Source organism: Ailuropoda melanoleuca, chromosome 20 (assembly GCF_002007445.2).
Source record: "Ailuropoda melanoleuca isolate Jingjing chromosome 20, ASM200744v2, whole genome shotgun sequence".
NCBI classification, from domain to species: Eukaryota; Metazoa; Chordata; class Mammalia; order Carnivora; family Ursidae; genus Ailuropoda; species Ailuropoda melanoleuca.
The window spans coordinates 26,897,212-26,910,211 of record NC_048237.1 but is presented as its reverse complement, the minus strand read 5'-3'; the positions used below and the strand labels follow the sequence as shown (position 1 = coordinate 26,910,211).

At 41.7% G+C, this 13,000-nt stretch overlaps 1 protein-coding gene across 5 annotated transcripts in view; it reads right to left on the bottom strand.

The window, feature by feature from the left end:
- GNG2 (G protein subunit gamma 2) overlaps positions 1 to 13,000 on the bottom strand; it is a 126,016-nt gene that overhangs the window by 40,703 nt on the left and 72,313 nt on the right. For 2 of the 5 annotated variants that reach the window (XM_034648483.1, XM_019807227.2), the window contains one exon: positions 8,305 to 8,437. The exons of 2 other annotated variants lie outside the window; for them this stretch is intronic. The gene's annotated coding sequence lies outside the window, so the exon portion shown is untranslated. Of the gene's footprint in view, positions 1 to 5,752; positions 5,906 to 8,304; positions 8,438 to 13,000 lie in introns of those variants that run through there. One more of the 5 variants, XM_019807229.2, reaches the window with a different exon arrangement.

Below are 13,000 nucleotides of genomic sequence, written 5' to 3'. Positions count from 1 at the left end.
AACTACAAGGCATCTGAAACTCACTGAACCAAGATCTTACTTCACAGATAAACAACAACAACAACAACAACAACAACAACAAAATTAAGGGCCAGAGTGATGAAATGAATTGCCTTTGAAACACAGCTATAACCTAGTGTCAGAACCAAGCATTTAAACCTGTTTCCTGAGGATGTTTAATATCAGAAGAATTATTAAGGTTCAAATTTCTTCAGATTTCTAAGTTCCAACCCCCCCCCAAACGTGCGGTCACCCCTGGAGAAACCCTATCAGGAGGGTGAGATGGGAGGCAGGGAGTCGGTGAAATAAAAAACACAACCCTACTCTCTCTGCTGACCCCTCACCATGCCATGATGGTCACCATCCAATGGTGAGCCTGTCCATCTCTGAAGGTTAAAGGCACTGGGCTTAATTTTCTTACCTTATTTATTTATTTTTTTGGGGGTACTATTTTTGTAAAGAAAGTAAATACCCAGAAAATTTGACTACCAGGTGCCCTGATCAGTGAATGAATAGTATTTGCTAAGCCAATCTCTATACCTTAATAAAATAAGTTTAATATTGTGTGGAAGGGAAACTTGTGCAGCTCTCCAAGGAATTTTCTGGAGGCCATCTCTTTGGAGCATGTGTCATGACTTTGTATGGAAACGTGAAGGGAAGACAGAGGGGCATGGAAGCAGGAGAGCTATGAGGATGCTTTCTGAGCTGACATCCATGGCACACCCCAAGGTACTAACCCGGTGTTCACAAAGAAAATGTGGGAATCAGCATGGGGTAATACAGAGTGCTGACTTCCCAGGCTGCAGGTCTGGATTTGAGTATCAACTTTGTCAAGTGATTACAGATGAATCATTTTAACCCCTCCGGGCCTTGGTTTCCCCTTCTGTAAAATGAGAGTGTTGAGATGAATGATTGCTTCTTGTTAGTTGTTTTAGAGATATTAATATGGTTTCATTCCCATCAGTGTATCATTGAATCCCACAGCTCTAGGACTTTCTCAGCATAGTTAAGTGTCAGCCCAAATTCCAAAATTAAATGTCCAAGGAGAGTGGACAAATATGCAGAAAAGCCCTAAGACCAAGAGGACCCCAGTTGGTTGAAAGGAAAATTTCAAGCTTTCTATTTTCTGTCTTTCCAGATCACTCCCGCTGGACCCTGATTATAAAAATTCAGGACACTCACCTGTTGAGCATGCCCCCTTTTCACTGTCCCTCAAAACCTTTGTGTCCTCATATGCCACTTTACCAGGCTTAGATTCCATAGTCTATTGTGTGGTCCACTCCCTTCAGACTCCCGGCAACACTGCCTCTTTCTCCTTCAATCATACCAGCTGATAAAAATCCCCAACCCTGATTGAATCCAACTCTCAATCTATCCTTGAGCAGTTTAAGAGTGCGGAGTAAAACACAAGCACAGATCCACAGACAGGAACTTCAAGTAGGTCCTTAATGCTGTCCAGTTTCTCTTCCACATTTCCTTAGACAATTTCCAATAATGTTTTCCACACCTTTTCCTCTCTCCTCAAGCCTCTAATACCTCCTCAGTTCCCAGCCTCATCCTCAGCTGATGACTTTGCTTCTGATTTCACTGAAAAACAGCACCCAGCAGCACCCAGCAGCACCCAGAAGAGCATGCCCATGTTCTCCCATGACCAATGCTACCCACTCACAGGCACATGCATGTCTATACTCATAAACACTGCCTTCTCTTCTCTTGTGATGATGAACCTCTCGTGTCCTAGTTTTTGCTGTTGTTGGTTTCTTTTTCTTTCTTTCTTTTTTAATATCTTGGTGAGGAGCCCCTTCACTTCAACACTGGCTCCCATCTTTCCTACTAAAGGACTTCAGCCTTGTCCTCTTTCATTTTCTCCTGCATCATCCATTTTCCTCCCTATTACTGGAGCAACCCCATCAGCATATAAACATGCCAAAACACCTCCTATCTTCAGAAAAACAACAAAACCTGTCCCTTGACCTTGCATTCCCTCCCAGCAAGAATCCCATTTTTCTGTTTTCCCTTACAGATGCCTTGGAAGACTTGTCTAGCTTCGCTCTATCCACTTCCCTTCGTCCATTATTTTCCTACAGCCCCTCCAAATGGCTTCTCTTCCACTTACTTTACAGAAGCTACATTCGTCTAGGTCAGCAGCAGGTCCAAATTCCAGTTTTCCAAATCCAATGATCACTTCTCAGTCCCTGCCTTACTTGACCTCTGTTTCAGTCTGCTGTGGCTGCTGGAACCAACTAACACAAACTTGATGGCTTAAAACAACAGAAATTTTTTCTTTCACAGTTCTGGAAGACAGCAATTCAGAATCAGTTCCACTGAAGGGAGATCAAGGTACCGGGGGGGCCATGATCTCTCCTGAACTCTCAAAGGAAGAATCCATTTCTAGCCTATTCTAGCTTCTGGTGGCTGCTGGAGATCCCTGACTTGTGGTCCCATCACACCAGGCTCCAGCCTCTGTGGTCACATTGCCCTTTTCTCTTCTGTGTGTCATCTCCTTCTGCCTCTCCCTTATAAGGATACTTATCATTGGATTTGGAGCTCACCAAGAAAATCCAGGATAATGATTCCATATCAAGAACTTAATCACACCTGCAAAGACTCTTTACCCATAAGGTCACATTTACAGATCCCAGGGATTAGGACCTGATAGCTTTAGTGGCCATTATTCAGCTACTACCACCTTCTGGCAGCGTTTAACACAGTGCATTGCTTCCTTCTCCTTACATACCTTCTTCACCTGACTTCAGGGATGCTGCTTTTTCTTGACTGATTGACTCACTGATTGATTGATTGATTGATTGATTGATTGATTCATTTATTCATTCATTCATAATTGTGGTAAAAGACATAAAATTTACCATCTTAACCATCCTTTAAGTGTACAGTAGTGTTAACTACATTCACATTGTACAGAACTCTAGAACTTTTTCATCTTGCAAAATTGAAATTCTATGCCTGTTGAACTCATTTCCCCGCCCCCTCAGCCCTTGGCAACCACAATTCTACTTTCTGTTTCTATGAGTTTGAGTACTTCAGACACTTCATATAAGTGAAATCACACAGTACTTGTCTTTTTGCAACTGGCTTATTTTATCCACACTGTAACATGTGACAGGATTTCCTTCTTTTTTGAAGGCTCGTATTCCTTAAATCAATCAATCAATCAATCAATCACATATCCCCTATGTAATATACATTCAACATTTTGTTTATCCCTTCATCCACTGAAGAACACTTCAGTGTTGTTTCTACCTCTCAGCTATTGGGAATAATGATGCTATGAACATGGATGTACAAGATCCTACTTTCAATTCTGCAGGATTTACACCCAGAAGTGGGATCGCTAGACCATAGGGTAGTTCTATTTTTAATTTTTTGAGGAAACCCCATACTGTTTTTCATAATACTTTCATCATTTTACATTCCTACCAACAGTCAAGTGGGCAAGGGTTTCAATTTCTCCACCTCCTTGCAACACTTGTTATTTTCTTGATTCTTGTCTTACTTTCCTGTCAGTTCCTTCTCTGTCTCCCTTCTTGGTTTTCTTCATCTCCTTGATCCCCAGGTGTCAGTGTGTTCTTTTCTATGTTTACACTCAAACCAGGTGATCTCATTCAGACCCATGGCTGAATTACCAGCCCTTGGCTTTCATCTCTCAAGTTTCTATCTCCACTACCAGCCTTGCTTTTGAACTCTAGAGCCAACTCCCTACTCAACCTCTCCACAGAAATGGGCATCTCAGACTTGGTATGTCCTAAAACAAAATTTTAGTTTTCTCCCCCAAACCGGCTCTTCCTACAGTTTTCCTCATAGCAGTCAGTGGCAACTCCATTCTGGGTGCTCAGATTAAAAACTCTGACATTCTTGCTTCTTTGTCTCACAGCTCACTTTCAATCTCCCAGCAGACCCCTGAACACTTCCTTCAAAATGTATCCAGAATCCAACTCCTTCTCCTCCCACTGCTACCAATCTGGCTTTGCCACCTTTATTTCCTGCTTAAACATTTCAATACCAGCCTGTCCTCCCTGATTTTGCCCTTGCCCATTTCAATGTGTTCTTTATATAGCAACTAGAGTGTCAGTTAATAAAATGTATGTCAGAATGATGTCAGCCCTCTGCTTATGACTCTCCAACGGCTTCCCACCTCGCTCAGAGTAAAAGCTCAGGCTTTCATGTGGTCTACAGGAGCTGAATGATAAAGTCCATGCATAGCTCTCTAATTTCACCTTCCACCAGTCTCTTCTTATTCACTCGAATACAGCAATAGTGTCTCCCTGCTGTTGTTTGAACGTGGCAGGCATATTCCTCCTGTTCCAGAGCCTTTGCACCTCCTGATACCTCTGTTTGGACTGTTCTTTTTATATTTCACCCCCAACTTTATTCAGGTGTCTGTTCGAACATCAACTTATCAGAGACCTTCCCTGGTCTCTCTCCCCTGTTTTAAAAAGTACCTCCCCTTCTTAAATGCTCATGCTCCCAACACGGCTTTAGGTTCTTTTTTGGTACTTGGAACCACCTGACATATTTTATCTTTATTTTTTTGTTGCTGTTGCCTGTATTGTCTGCATTTATTAGCATAACCTACTAAAATGTAAGTTCCGTAAGCACAGAAAATTAGTCTGTTTTGATCACTCTGAATCACTAGGGCCTAGAACAGTGTCTGGTTCATGGCAGGCTCTCAGTAACTATTTACAGAGTGAATGAGGCACCTATAACGCCTTTATCAAAGGAATCATTTCCCAGAAGGAGATTTGCTTCTATTGATTGTTTGTAGATGGGCCCTGAGAGCCTGGGCACTTTGGAACTTTTAAAAAGGCCTTACAGGAAGTTAGCTTTAAAACAGGTTTCCAGTTGGAACCTCTAAACATTGCCTTTATAACCTGTAGGGGATTTGATGTTAACTTGTCAGAGATACTCCTGAGGCTTATTTGTTCCATTTAATTTTAGGTCATCAATATAGAATGATAAGTATAATAGTGGAAAGTTACCTTCAAGAACTCCTATTGTATTTTCCACTGTTTTGGGGAAACACCTCTGAGACAAACCAGAAACAGACTTGCAGATGAAGAAACAATAGCAAGATCAGGTGACCTGACCAACGTCACAGATGGTGACTATAAGCCAATTCTTAGGTCTCTGACAACTAATACTTTTGCTTACCCTGGAAAATTGAATCCCATTTCTTACTAGGTCTTTCCTGTGAAAATGACTAGTCTCCTCCACAAAGTAGGGTTAAGGACAGAGCTGACATCCAGAATCACTTTGCTTATGGTAGTGATGGATGGGTCAGGCTCACGACTCCTATGCGCCCTATCACCAAGGGACCTGGCAGGGTGGGATTTACTGAGCACTTCTGTGGTCCTGCAACAAAACAAAGTTGACCCTGCTGAAGAGGAATGAGAGTGTTCCAAGCATACTTATACAGCATGCTAACGAAATATGCCAAAGGAAGGACACCCACAAGGCAGAAGAGCCACTCGTGCCTGGCTGGATCATTATTCACTGGGCTGAGGAGTCTACGGGTTGAGGCTAGGATGAATGGGACACTTCACAGACAGGGAGGGGGTGATTACTCATCTGTATATAGAAACATATTCTGGAATTTCCAGAGATAGATCCTTTCATTACTGGTGAGTTTACAAGTAGGATGATACGTTTTCTTCTGGCTGATGAGAACAGATAATATCGCCCTAGCAAATAGCTTTCCAGAGGCACTAAATTGCCTATAAAAATGTTCATTTACCTGCCAAACTGGCATCAGAGCAACCTCCGTCAATTACTCTTGCCCGCCTCTTCTCTCAACGCCAGCTCCCCATCCTCCTTATGTTTCCTGCTCTACCAAGCACAGAAGGATCAGGGGAGTCCCTGTGGCCAGTGGAGTCTGTCTTCTTTCATCCTAAAGAACATTTCTATGAAAATCAAACCAATAATGAGTAGGAAAGAGAGGTGGACAGAATTTTTGTTTCGACACTTGGATATTCATTAACCTCACCCATACCCAATTACTTTTGGCTCTAGGCAGATAAAACTTATATTCATGACTAATGCCTCATATTCTTTCGTTATATTTTGCCTCTCTTAGAGAAGCAAATTCTGCTGGATGGAGCTGCTAGAAAACTCTGTGGTTTATAGATACTCATTTTCAGAAACACTGTGTGTCTTGAAAGGCTGCTTTATGAGTGACTGGATTCCCAGCACCCTCCCAGCTTTTCCCTTCTTCAGCAAATGTTAGATGGGTCATGCAGATAGGAACTGCATCCACCACTGGGGGTAGATAGGAATGGGATGAACGGAAACAGTCAGTGGTCCCATTACAGCAGCTTTTTAAAATAGCTGGAAAAGAAACAACGTACAACCCTGTATCTAAGCCAGCTTACTTGCTGGGTCTGTCATTCAGGTGACTCCTGATTAAGCAAATGAGCCCAATTCATTTTACAGAGATCTAATTAATACTCTGACCTTACTGAGTCATTTGAAATTCCTAGGATTTGGTCCTAAAAACCCTAATGTCAGTACTCCCACTTGCTTGTGAGATGCTTCTATTCCTAAGAGCTCCACATATCCACATGACAGAACAGAATCTTTAACAGAAGTCTTTTAAAATTACTAAAGATGTGGTTTGGTGAGAACAAAGAATACATGATTTATATGAGACATGGTTCAGTTCACACCAGATACTGTGATTGTACAAAGTCTGAAAAAAAGGCAAACACCCAACAGGGACTTGAGAGAAGACTTGGTTTCCATGAAGTATTTTGGTGTCATGAAAACCGTTAGGATGCTAATGACACAAGGGGATCAGTTCATCTTTCTTACCATCATTTGCAAAGAACACTTGCAATACTTGGTTTCAAAAACTTTCAGTTTTCCTTTACATAACAGATCATTCTCCCTTAACATCTGGGTGGTCTTATTTAATCTAACTGGGCAATTAAACAGAACTCTTGCCAGCCCTCTGGCACTACTTTTCTATCAAATATCAGTGTAATCTAGAGACTTATGTGCCAGGCAGTGCTGGGAGCCAGGGAAGCAGACACAAGCTTAGTGTTCAAGAAACTTATACTCCAAATGTAAAGGCAGACCTGTAAGTGGGCAATTGCAACATGGTGTCTTATGGGCAAAGATTGGAGAAAGGCCAGGGTATGATGAAAGCACCTAGGAGGGGCATCTGAACCAATTTTTTTCCAGAAAAAGAAAGAAAAAAATAGTTGATAGCAGCAATGTGAAATATAGTGATCGGTTAGGTTAAATAAGAATTTCTCTGTAAGTAGAACAGTGGTGGCCAGGGGTTAAGGGTAAGGGAAGTGGGGAGATGTTGGTCAAAGGGTACAACATTCAGTTATAAGATAAATAAGTTCTGGGGATACAATGTACAGCATGGTAACTATTGCTAACAATACTGTATTATGTACTTAAAAGTTGCTGAGAGAGATCTTAAACCCTCTCTCTCTATCTCTCTCTCTCTCTCTCTCTCTCCTCACACACACACACACACACACACACACACACACACTGGTAATTAGGAAAGGTGATGGATGTGTTAACTAGCCTTANTCTCTCTCTCTCTCTCTCTCTCTCTCTCACACACACACACACACACACACACACACACACACACACACAGGTAATTAGGAAAGGTGATGGATGTGTTAACTAGCCTTATTTGTGGTATTATTTTGCACTATATAAATGAATCAAATCATCATATTGCACCCCTTACACTTATACAATGTTGTATGCTGATTATATCTCAATAAAGCTGGACGGAAAAAAAGAAGAATCTGGTGCATAGAGTCCCCCTAGAAAACAAAATAAGCACTGCTATGAACTTGCTTTGCAATTCCTGTGTAAGGGTCACTGTGGAATCACAATCTGAGCAATGACATAAGGAATCAGACCTGACCGACTTCACAGGTCTGATATTTACTGTTATTCATCTAATGGCAGTTGGATCTTAGTCCAACTGGAGACACTGAATAATACAAGAAAATCTGAGTTTGGAGAATTTTAATACTATTAAACTGGGAAAGGGGAACAGAGAAAAGAAGTGTAGTGACTGTAATTCAAAATGACAACAGGTGCAGATAAACAAGAGACATTTGATTCCAGACAAAATTATGTACCGTGTTGCCAGACTGCCAATGCACTCAAATGGAATTATCTGACCAAACGGAAGTGCTAATGGTTAGGGGAGACAAAAAAATGAGAAGGTCAGCACAGCCCAGGAGTGAGGAAAGACTTTTCTAATTAATAGCCCAAGGAAAGGAACCAGTTGAAGTGTGTTTGGCAACTTGCCTTAATTTAGACAGTCCCATCTGCCTCCAAGAACGGCCTCTTTCTGATGGATGAAGAGCTTAGGAAAGGTCTCCACACACTCCAGTTAATATTGATCAGGCCATAAGTAAAAAGTTGTTTAACATGAACGAGTCTGAAAATAGAGAAATACAAGTATCTGACTGGTACCTATATCCAAGTATTTTCTCAAAAAAATGATTATTGTTTGGGGACTTTAATATCTGGACTATAAATGTTAGTCTATTTTTTATTGACTTAAAAAAAGTTGGTTAGGGATCACAAAATAATAGAGTCCAGCACAGGGAATATAGTCAATGATATTATAATAGCATTGTGTGGTGACAGATGGGAGCTCTGCTGGTGGTGTAGCACAGAATATACAGACTTGTTCAATCACGATGTTGTACACCTGAAACTAATGTGACATTGTGTCAACTATAACCAAATTAAGAAAAAATAGAAATCTGTGACAGCGGACAGTGATGGAAACACCATGCTGTGTCGGTGATTTTGGGGTCTGTTGTGGGGTGCTGAAACATGAAGCTTCACCCTACATTTCTGCCCACTGTACCCCTCTGTGCCTGAAAAAATTAGTCCAGAGCCCATTCTTGAGTCAGATGCCTTTCCCCTTACATATGAATTTACTTTTGCCTTGAATTTCTTTTTTTTTTTTTTAAGATTTTTTTATTATTTATTCAACAGAGATAGAGACAGCCAGCGAGAGAGGGAACACAAGCAGGGGGAGTGGGAGAGGAAGAAGCAGGCTCATAGCAGAGGAGCCTGACGTGGGGCTCGATCCCATAACGCCGGGATCACGCCCTGAGCCGAAGGCAGACGCTTAACCGCTGTGCCACCCAGGCGCCCCTTGCCTTGAATTTCTATGATTTGTTTAGAAGGGAAGACAGCATATTTTTAAAAGGCTTTAAGTCCACTATTTTGTCTTGCTCTTCACGACTTTTCTCTAAATAAATTTAGATGTGCCTTGGTGAAGCCTGGAGGTAGAAGCAAGCATAATGTCAAACTGATGATTTCAGAAGATTTGTAAGACAGCAAAACAACTCAGCATAACTTATGATGGCTAACGGCAGATCTGAAAGCCCACTTCTTAAAAAGGGTGGGGGCACTTCTTTAAAAAATGGACACTTTACATTCTCAATGCCCCTAGACCTCTGTTCGTCTCAAACTCTTATTTAGCTTAAAAAACAAAACAAAAAGACAGCTGACTGCTTTCTCGGAGCCTTTTCCTTTTTGGCCCTACTCCATCCTCACCTCTCCAAATATATCTAAGGCTTCAAAGTCAAGTCCTGTGTAAGAGAATTGGAGCACTAAGTCCCAAAGAAGAGAGTGCCCTCTGGTTTTCACAGAAGCAGAGTCTGAGGACTTCCTGTCTTCTGCACATTTTAATTACTCTTACTTACAATGGTTCTGCCACTGGTTGGGAGGAAGGAGACACAGAATCCGTCCCATTCTGTAGTCACACTACCTGGTTTCAGCTGGATCTTCTGCCATACACTACCCGGTCACGTTACTTAAATACTCAGTTTTGTCAACTGTAAAGTGGAAGTATTACAGTACCTAGTTCTTAGTGCTAGAATAGTGCCCCATTCATAGAACATGCTTCGTGCAGGCACAGAGTACATACACAGGACATGGTCCCTGGTTGCTGATGTTACTAGAGATGCACACCGAACAAGAGACAATGGGCAGGATCACCAGAAGTAGATAAGAGCATTACATATTTTGAGAGCTAAGCAGGACCAGTGTTTACCTTAAATTATGTATACTTTTGGCAGATCCTTATTTTGAGAATAATGATACTCAGAACTCCACAGTCTGTGTCTTGGGGGTTGCCTAACAACTGAATACGAATCTCAACTCTCGAACTTTTCCAGGGTAGCAGCTGGGGCCATTGGGTGTTGCTACCTCAAGGCTCCTGCACTGCACTGCAGAGCAGAACTCTGTTCCAGCTTTTCTCATCTCCTTCCTCTCTCCCTTCTCTCCTCTGATCTGTAATACTTTCAAATACCGAAGTCCCTCACTGAGGTAAATGCTGTGAGCCTGATCTTCCCAAACGTCTTCTATCTCAAAATTACCTCTCCCTGAGCCATTCTTCTTCATCTGTTCACTAATTTCAACTAAAATGTATTAATAACCATGAGGGTAAACCACTGATCTAAACTAAAAGTATAGAGTGGTGACTGATATCTAAATAGTTCCTTATAACTTAATAAAGGTCATCCATGTGAATTATGTCGTTTTGACTTCATAGCTGTTCTGTGATGGAAAAGCAGATGCTAGCATTCCTATTTTCAGATTAGGAAACTGGCGCTCAAATGAATGAACTGGCTTGCTCTAGTCCACAAAACAGTTAAGTGACCCTGCATTATGAACTCACAGTTTTTTATTTGATCTGCGAAGCAGAAACAGAAAGCTAGTTCGGTAATTAACTAGATAAAGCTAATAAGGTAATTCATACTAAGATGTGAATGACTAGGGGCGCCTGGGTGGCACAGCGTTTAAGCGTCTGCCTTCGGCTCAGGGCGTGATCCCAGCGTTATGGGATCGAGCCCCACATCAGGCTACTCTGCTGTGAGCCTGCTTCTTCCTCTCCCACTCCCCCTGCTTGTGTTCCCTCTCGTTGGCTGTCTCTGTCTCTGTCGAATAAATAAATAAAATCTTTAAAAAAAAAAAAAANTAAGGTAATTCATACTAATGTGAATGACTAACAGCTTAAACCTGTCAAGAGATGCTTTCAAAAATAGAAACCTGAAAGGCTAATAAATTTATAATTATAGAATAAAAGTAGGAGTAGGGAATTTAAGTATCTTTGGGCAGAGAATAATTTTTGATTTTTGCTGCCCATTCTTGCTGACCTGTATGGCCATCTGTTAGCTGAGGTATCTCAGAGAATTTACTAAAGTTGAGAGAAGAGAGTAAACCTATGCCCCTCAGGAATCTGTGCGCCTTTCCAGTCCCAAGCAAGGGCTACATTCCATTTTTATCTTAAATTCATATCCATTTTTTATTCTATTCCATGTTTGCTTTACTGTAAAATAATTTTTAAATAAAATAAAGTGAAACTTTTACCATATTAATCCTGCTATGCGGTTGCTTTCTCCTAGCTTAAAAAGGCCCTATGAAATCCATTTACAGTCCCACAAACAAATGTCTTCTTACTTAAATCACACACACACACAGACATTTACTAGTGCAGAACGGAAAAATGTGAATGTGTTTACATACATTTTTGTGTATGGAGGGGGAAAACCCAAAGTAACCATTTGATTTCACAGCTTCAAAAATGTTGTGAATCACTAAACCAACCCCCTCTTTACTTCTGCGGTTCAGATTTTCTCCAGGCTTGATGACCTCTATATAAATCTAACTAAGACCCAAGACCAGCAGGGAACTGTTGCCTAACAACTCTGCCTGGCTCTGGGCGCCATCTTGTCGACTTCCACAGGAAATGTGACACACTGGCTTTCCATGGCAGCACTCTGCTGGCCTGTAGCAGAAAGAAACCTTGGGTTCCAACTGTTTCCTACCTAATGCCTGTTATTTTCTCTAAGTTGTTTTTTTTTTTTTTTTAATAAGGGTATTTTGTGAAAAAGAAAACCACCCCGTACATGGGAACACATAAAGAAAGTTACTTGGCAGAAGAAACTGCCCTGCTACCAAGACGTACGTAGGCCAGTTTAAGGCTGAGCTCCTGGGGCCCCTCTGAGTAACTCTTGTGGGTAGTACCTACATGGCCACATGCACAGCACTTCCCCTTCTCCTCCACCCCCATCCCGGCCCTGGAAATTAGCCATCGCAATCTCTGACTGGACCCCATTGAGCAGTCCCGCCCGCGGCTGCTCAGGAAACACATACCAGCAAACAGAATGAAAGGGGCCTTTATAAACAGGAGTCGGTTATTTCTTAAACGGACTCCCACATAAAGACATTTTTGTTTCTTACTCTTTAGGAAAAACTGAGCTCCTTCTGAGCGGTCTTTGGAGAGGGAGGAGAAACTGAAGATGGGGAGGAGGCTCAATGGGGTATGCTACTGGGCCAGAGACAAAGGAGGGGCAGGGCCAAGTGTCAGACTTCCAGGTAAAACCTCCAAGGTCTCTGGCTGACAGGGAGTGGGGTCAGGGCTAAGGGGCACTGGCTGGTCACGACCACTTGCGGTCTTCTCCCCCAGAAAGGGGTCTACCCACACAAGGAACACTTAGGAGAGCTCCTAGAACACTGGCCTCCAGACAAACGCTAGGGAATGAGGATTTTTTTCTGAGTAGACTCCATTTCTTGTCTTTTTCTTCTCCTTTTCTTTTTATCTAAAGAGCTACATTTTATATTTCATGAGTTCACAGGCAATTTCCTTCCCATCATACCATCCTGGTTTCTCTCTCTTCTGCTAAAGAAGCATAATCTCCTAAACTATTTCAGACATCCCCAAATCTGAAGAGTACGTAGGAAAAGGATTGAGTTTTACAATTTGACGTGTTTGTCACATGATCATACATACACACACATACAGAGAAGAAAGGGGATATACAGCCAAGTCTCCTTAATTTATTATTTGTTAAACATTTAATAAGAATTTACCATAATGTAACTGAATCCAGGCGGCACCTCTACAGGAAATGCTAAGGAAAACAGTACAAAGAAAATAAATGACAGGATTTCAGAGATCTGTATGCATTAAGAAGTG